Raw genomic sequence first — 8175 nt, 5'->3', positions numbered from 1 at the left:
CTAAATGTTCATCAATAGATTGAGCATCTGTGTGCCAGGGAGTTTTAAGAGCTTTACCTATATTAACTCATTAAACATCACAACAATCCTATTAAAAAAAGAAGAAAGAAAATGTGGTATGTATACAGTGGAATATTAGCAATAAAAAAGAATGAAATAATGCCATTTGCAGCAACATGGATGGACCTAGAGATTATCATACTAAGTGAAGTCAAAGAAATACAAATATTATAGGATATCTCATATGTGGAAACTAAAAAATAGTACAAATGAACTTACAAAACAGAAACAGACTCACAGACATAGAAAACAAACTATGGTTACCAAAGGAGAAGGCGGGGGAGGGATAAATTAGGAATATGGGATTAACAAATACACCCTACTATATATAAAATAGGGGACTTCCCTGGTGGTCCAGTGTTTAAGACTCCGTGCTTCCAATGCAGGGGGCATGGGTTTGACCCCTGGTCAGGGAACCAAGATCTCGCATGTCACGTGGCACGACCAAAAAGATAAATAAAATAAAATAGATAACCAACAAGGACCTATCGTATAGCACAGGAAACTATATTCAGTATCTTGTAATAACCTACACTGGAAAAGAATCTGAAAAAGAATTTTCAGATAAAACTTTTTTATATGAAAGTATAAATGTCACTAGTGAAGGTAAATATACAGTAAAGGTGGTGATTTAATCACATATAAATCTAGTATTAAGATTAAAACAAAAAAGCAGTAAAAATAACCATAACTACAATAATTAGTTAAGGAATTTACAAGATAAAAAGATGTAAAGTGTGAAAAAGAATATATAGAATATGTATATCTGAATCACTTTGCTGTACACCTGAAACTACACAATATTGTAAATCAACTGTAGTTTAATAAAAAAAAGTAAAGGTGGTGGTTAAATCACATACAAAGCTAGTATTAAGGTTAAAACCAAAAAGCAGTAAAAATAACCATAACTGCAATAATTAGTTAAGGAATTCACAAGATAAAAAGATGTAAAGTGTGAAAAAGAATATATATATATAGAAGAATATGTATACCTGAATCACTTTGCTGTATACCTGAAACTATCACAATATTGTAAATCAACTACAGTCCAATAAAATTTTTTTAAATCCCTAATTATAAAGATTTTTCTAGAACTCTTTGTACTTGCTGTGTTGAGAACAGTTTCATATCAGTGAATGGAAGTCATACCTATTTTGTAATGCATGTACTCATACGTTTAGGAAAACTTGTAACAAAAGATTTTCTAAGAATGCACCTTGTTTTCCACATTGAGTACAGTGTTATACCAGTTTTACCCACTCTAAACATGTACAGAAGTGTTTAAGTACACTTTTAATGAAGATGTTTCTTTAAAAAGTACTTGCAGCTTGCATTGCAAGCAGTGTTGTTATCACTGAATGCAAGTCATACCCATTTTAAAATCATTTTTAATTGACAGATAACATTATATTAGTTCCAGTTGTACAACGTAATTATTTGATATTTGTATATATATTGTGAAATGATCACAACTCTAGTTAACATCCATTGCCACACATAGTTTCTATTTTTTCTTATGAGAATTTTTAAGATCTACTTAGCAACATTCAAATATACAATACAGTATTGTTAACTACAATCACCATGCTGTTCATTACATCCCCAGTATTTGTTTATTTTACGACTGGAAGTTTGTACCTTTTGACCCCCATCACCAATTTCTCCTCCCACCCCCTGCCTTTGGCAACCACCAATCTGCTCCTTGTAGCTATGAACCTGGGTTGGTTTGTTTCTTTCTTTCTTTGTTAAATCCCACATATAAGTGAGATCATAAGGTATTTGTCTTTCTTTGTCTGACTTATTTCACTTAGCGTAATGTCTTCAAGGCCCATCAGTATTGACAAAAAATGGCAAAGATTTCCTTCTTTTTTATACCCATTTGGTAATGCATGTAGAGAAGTGTTTAGCACACTAGTTATAAAGATTTTTCCAAGCACAGTACTTACTTGTTGCATTGAGAATAGTGTTATATCTGTGATTAGACATTATACCTATTCTGCAATAAATATACAGAAGTGTTTAAGAACCCTAGTAATAACGATACTTCTAAGAACACTACTTGTGTGGAGAACAGTCTTATACCAGTGAACGGAAGTTACACCTATTCTGCAATGCCTGTAGAGCAGTTTTTAAGAACACCCATAAGAAAGAGATTTCCATTTTCATTTCAGACATTTTATTCAAAACTTTTATCCCCCAATCTTCTTTATCTTATATCATTTTGAAAACTAACCAATTGCCTGGAATAGTTATGTCTAAAGAAAAAGCAAAGTGACTATGGAGAAAACTTGAACAAAATAATTTTACTCACTATGAATTTGAGGAATAATATACATTAATACTACTTCTTTAATTCACTAAGCTAAAAAAATTTAAGTTTTTTTCCTGCACAAAATAAATGTGCACTGAAAAAGAAAAAGAACTATTCAAATTTTGGAGAGTCACTGGTTAAGAACTTAAAAATTTGGTTCCCTACATCTGACATCTGTTTGCAATTATCCCTTTGGCGGGCTGTCATCACTCCAGGCAAGCCTGGGTTTACAAGCTATGCTCTGAGAGTTAGCTGTTTTTAAAGAAAAACTGTATTACATTAATTTATAATATAGGCAACCATTTAACAGAAGTATGATTTGGGGCCTGCTAAAAGACCTATTTTTCCATGTAAATTGATGAAAGATCAGCCAAATTAAAGAAAACTGCAACCATTGTTATTTGTTGCTTACCAGCTGGGTGCATATAGTAGAAAAGAGAAGACAATGAATTCACGTGAGAGAGGGTTAGAGTGGGGAAGTGAAGCTTGAGTAGAAATTACCTACTAATCAGGTCTTCTTCTAACCCTGAAATTCTATGGTTCTGTGAAAGGGAATGAGAGACATAAATCATAAATGTCTATTCTGGTCCTTTGCCCAATTTTAAATTGGATTATTAAAAAGACAACCCTCAGAACGGGAGAAAATATTTGCAAACGAAGCAACTGACAAAGGATTAATCTCCAAAGTATACAAGCAGCTCATGCAGCTCAATATCAAATAAACAAACAACCCAATCCAAAAAAGGGCAGAAGACCTAAACAGACATTTCTCCAAAGAAGGTATACAGATTGCCAACAAACACATGAAAGGATGCTCAACATCACTGAACATTAGAGAAATGCAAATCAAAACTACAATGAGACCTCACACTGGTCACAATGGCCATCATCCAAAAATCTACAAACAATAAATGCTGGAGAGGGTGTGGAGAAAAGGGAACACTCTTGCACTTTTGGTGGGAATGTAAATGGATACAGCCACTATGGAGAACAGTATGGAGGTTCCTTAAAAAACTAAAAATAGAACTACCATATGACCCAGCAATCCCACCACTGGGCATATACCCTGAGAAAACCATAATTCAAAAAGAGTCATGTACCACAGTGTTCATTGCGGCACTATTTACAATAGCCAGGACAAGGAAGCAACCTAAGTATCCATCGACAGATGAATGGATAAAGAAGATGTGGCACATATATACAATGGAATATTACTCAGCCATGAAAAGGAATGAAATTGAGTTATTCATAGTGAGGTGGAAGGACCTAGAGCCTGTCATACAAAGTGAAGTAAGTCAGAAAGAGAAAAATACCATATGCTAACACATATATATGGACTCTAAAAAAAAAACTGGTTCTAATAACCTAGGGGCAAGACAGGAATAAAGACGCAGACATAGAAAATGGACTTGAGGACACGGAGATGGGGGAGGGTAAGGTGGGACGAAATAAGAGAGTAGCATTGACATATATACACTACCAAATGTAAAATAGATAGCTAGTGGGAAGCAGCCGCATAGCACAGGGAGATCAGCCCAGTGCTTTGTGACCACCTAAAGGGGTGGGATAGGGAGGGTGGGAGGGAGACACAAGAGGGAGGGGGTATGGGGATATATGTATGCACATAGCTGATTCACTTTGTTATACAGCAGAAACTAACACAGCATTGTAAAGCAATTATACTCCAATAAAGATGTTAAATAAAATAAATACATAAATTGGATTTTTACTTTTTGAATTTTAACTTTTGCTATTGAGTTCTATGAGCTCTTTATATATTTTGGTTATTAATCCCTTATCAGATATATCTTTTGCAAATAATTTTCCCCATTCAGTAAGTTGTCCCCACTTTTGTTTATGGTTTCTTTTCTTGAACAGAAGCTTTTTGGTTTGATGTAGTCTCACTTGTTTATTTTTTATTTTGTTGCTTATCATTGAAATGTGATTTCCAAAATATCATTACCAAAAGCCATGTCAAGGAGTTTTTTTCCTGTTTTCTTCTAGGAGTTTCATGGCTTCAGGACTCACATTTAAGTCTTTAATCATTTCAAGTTAATTTTTGTGAATGGTGTTAAGTTAGGGGTCGTTTCACTCTTCTACATGTGAATATTCAATATTCCCAACACCATTTATTGAAAAGACTGTCTTTTCTCCATTGAGTATTCTTGGCCCCCTTGTCAATTATTAGTTCACTGTATATGCTTGTGTTTATTTCTGGGCTCTCAGTTATGTTCTATTGGTCTATTTGTCTGTTTTTTATGCCAGTATCATATTGTTTTGATGCCTATAGCTTTATAGTATAGCTTGATATCAGGAAGTATGATGCCTCCTGTTTTGTTCTTCTTTCTCAGGATTTATTTGGCTATTTGGGTCTTTTTGGTTCCATATAAACTTTAGGACAGTTTTTCTTTTTCTTTTTTTTTTTTTTGGCTGTGCCATACAGCTTGTGGGATCTCAGTTGCCCGACAAGGGATTGAACCCAGGCCACAGGAGGGGAAACACCAAGTCCTAACCACTGGACTTCCAGGGAATTCCCTAGGACAGTTTATCTATTTCTATAAAAAAAAATGTCATTGGAATCTTGATAGGGATTGCACTGATTCTATAGATGGCTTTTAGTAGGATTGACATTTTAATAATATTAATTATTCCAATCCATGAACATAAGATACCTTTCCATTTATTTGTTTTTTCACTTGCTAATCTTAAAGTGTCCAGTGGAGGGGCAGGGGCCTGTTGGGAGACTCTCTGGGAGTGGAGGCACTGGTCAGTGCCATTTTCCTGCTCTCCCTCTGTCTTGCTAAAACCAGTGGATCTCATCTTTGTTTTTTCTTTTTTTTTTCCTTGGCGAATGCCACCTCCACACTCTCCCTTTGCAATACTCAATGGTGCCAGTATTTCCCAGAGGGGAGATTTGAGAAATTCTGGTGTCCCAGTTTATTTATTTATTTATTTTATGTCTTGTGCCCCAGTTTTTGTAGCTGCAGCCCAGGGGACACCTCTTGTGTGTTTGGCTTTGGAGGCCAGGGGGACTTCTGTTCCTGGGTCCCACAAAACTGTAACAAAAGGAGACATAATTTTTAGCAGACTACTACCCCCAGGGTCTACACAGACAGCAGACTAAAACACACCCCTGAGAGGCCTCTTTACTTGTCTTGGAGTTTCAGCCTGCAGGACAGGCTTTGGGTTTACCACACATCTAGAGGCTACGAAGGTGCTCTCAGGGAACATAAGCCAGGGGATGCTATCTTTGTACTCACCCTCTGCCTTGCTATAGCTTTCTGGTATCTCCCAGAAAAGAGGTTATACATTTGTCTGGAGCCCCGGATTTTGAAACTGTCGCCCAGGGGGCACATTTAGATCACTTGGTCCAAGGCCAGAGTTTACTATTACAGTCTCACAAGACTGTATTTATTTGCATACTTTAAAAGTTGCTGCCTGAGGGTCCGGATTCCAATCAGCCTAAAACTAGGTGCAGACTGAGATCTCTCCCTTTGGGGCACTGGCAGGTCTTGGCACACCCTCGACTACTGGAAGCTCTTAAAAATAAAATAGGCTGCTTGGACAATCACAAAGATTTGAGCGACAATGAAGAGCTAGGGCAAGTTTGAACAATAAAATTTATCTCCTATACAAGAACACTCCTTTAAGATTAGAAGAGGTAGCTGTTTCATCTAATACATAGCAACAATGAAGAGGGTCAAGCAAAATGAGGAAACAGAAGCACATGTTCCGAATGAAAGAACAAAACAAAACCTCAGGGGAAAAAACCTTAATGAAATGAAGATAAGCAATTTACCCGATAAAGAGTTCAAAGTAATGGTCATAAAGATGCTCACTGAACTTGGGAGCTGAAAGGATGAAACAGGTGAGAACTTCAACCAGAGCAAAAATATAAGAAAGTACCAAACAGAAGTCACAGAGCTAAAGGATATAATAACTGAACTAAAAAAAAAATATTCCAGAGGCGTTCAACAGCAAAATCAGCTAGTTTGCTAGCCAAAGAAATGATTAGTGATCTCGAAGACATGGCAGTGGAACTCATTTAATCAGAGGAGCAAAAAAAGAATATAAAAAAGTGAAGATAGCCTAAGGGATGCACAGGACAACATCAAATGGACTAACATTTATGTGTATAGGGGTCCCAGAAGAAGAGAGAGAAAATGGAGCAGAAAACTTATTTTAAGAAATAATGGCTGAAAACTTCTGTAACCTGGGGAAGGAAACAGACCTCCAGATCCAGCAAGCCCAGAGATATCAAAATAAGATAAACCCCAAAAGATCCACACCAACACCTGTTATAATTAAAATGTCCAAAGTTAAAGAGAGAATCTTAAAAGCAGCAAGAGAAAAATAACTTGATATATACAAGGGAACCACCATAAGGCTATCAGCAGATTTTTCAGCAGAAACATTGCAGGCCAGAAGGGAGTGGCATGATATAGTCAAAGTGCTGAAAGATAAAAACTTCCAACCAAGAATACTCTACCCAGGCAAAATTGTCATTCAAAATTGAAGAAGAGATAAAGGATCTTCCACATACACAAAAGCAAAAAGAGTTCATCACCACTAAACCGGCCTTACAAGGATTGTTAAAGGGACTTCTTTAAGCTGAAAAGAAGGGGAGATAATTAGTAACAAAGAAAACATATGAAAGTATAAATCTCACTGGTAAAGTATAAATGTCACTGATATACAGTAAAGGTGATGGTTTAATCACATATAAAGCTAGTATTAAGGTTAAAACAAAAAAAGCACTAAAAATAACTGTAGCTACAATAATTAGTTAAGGGATTCACAAGATAAAAAGATGTAAAATGTGACATCAAAAATATAAAATGTGTGGGGCTTCCCTGGTGGCACAGTGGTTAAGAATTCGCCTGCCAATGCAGGGGACGTGGGTTCAAGCCCTGGTCCGGGAAGATCCCACATGCCGCGAAGCAACTAAGCCCGTGCGCCACAACTACTGAGCCTGTGCTCTAGAGCCCGCAAGCCACAACTACTGAAGCCCATGTGCCACAACTACTGAAGCCCGCGTGCCTAGAGCCTGTGCTCCGCAACGAGAGAGGCCACCACAATGAGAAGTCTGTGCCCCGCAACAAAGAGTAGCCCTCGCTCACTGCAACTAGAGAAAGCCCGCGTGCAGCAGCAAAGACCCAATGCAGCCAAAAATTAAATAAATGAATAAATAAATAAATTTAAAAAATATATATATATATAAAATGTGGGGTAGTAAAAATGTCAAGTTTTAGAATATGTTGGAACTTAAGTTGCTATCAACCTAAAATACATTGTTATAAATATAAGTTATTATAGGTAACCTTAATGGTAACCACAATGCAAAAACCAATAGTAGATACACAAAATATAATGAGAAAGGAATCTAAGTATCCACTACGGAAAGTCATCAAACTACAAAGGAAGAGAGCAAGAGAAAGTGAAAGAAACAGAGAAACTATAAAGCAGTCTAAAAACAAGTAACAAAATAACAATAAGTACATATCTATCAATAATCACTTTAAATGTGAGTAGACTAAATCCTCCAATCAAAAGACAGAGAGTGGCTGAATAGATTTAAAAAACAAAAGAACTACCTATAGGCTGCCTACAAGAGACTCACTTCAGATGTACAGACACACACAGACTGAAAGTGAAGGAACTGAAAAAGCTGTTTCATGTAAATGGAAACCAAAAGAAAACTGGGGCATCTATTCTTATATCAGACAAAATAGACTTTAAAACAAAAACTATAGTAAGAAACAAAGAAGGTCATTACATAATAACAAAAGAGCCAATAACAATAA

The sequence above is a fragment of the Stenella coeruleoalba genome, assembly GCF_951394435.1.
Source record: "Stenella coeruleoalba genome assembly, chromosome: 9".
Classification (NCBI taxonomy): Eukaryota; Metazoa; Chordata; class Mammalia; order Artiodactyla; family Delphinidae; genus Stenella; species Stenella coeruleoalba.
This window is presented reverse-complemented; position numbering follows the sequence as displayed.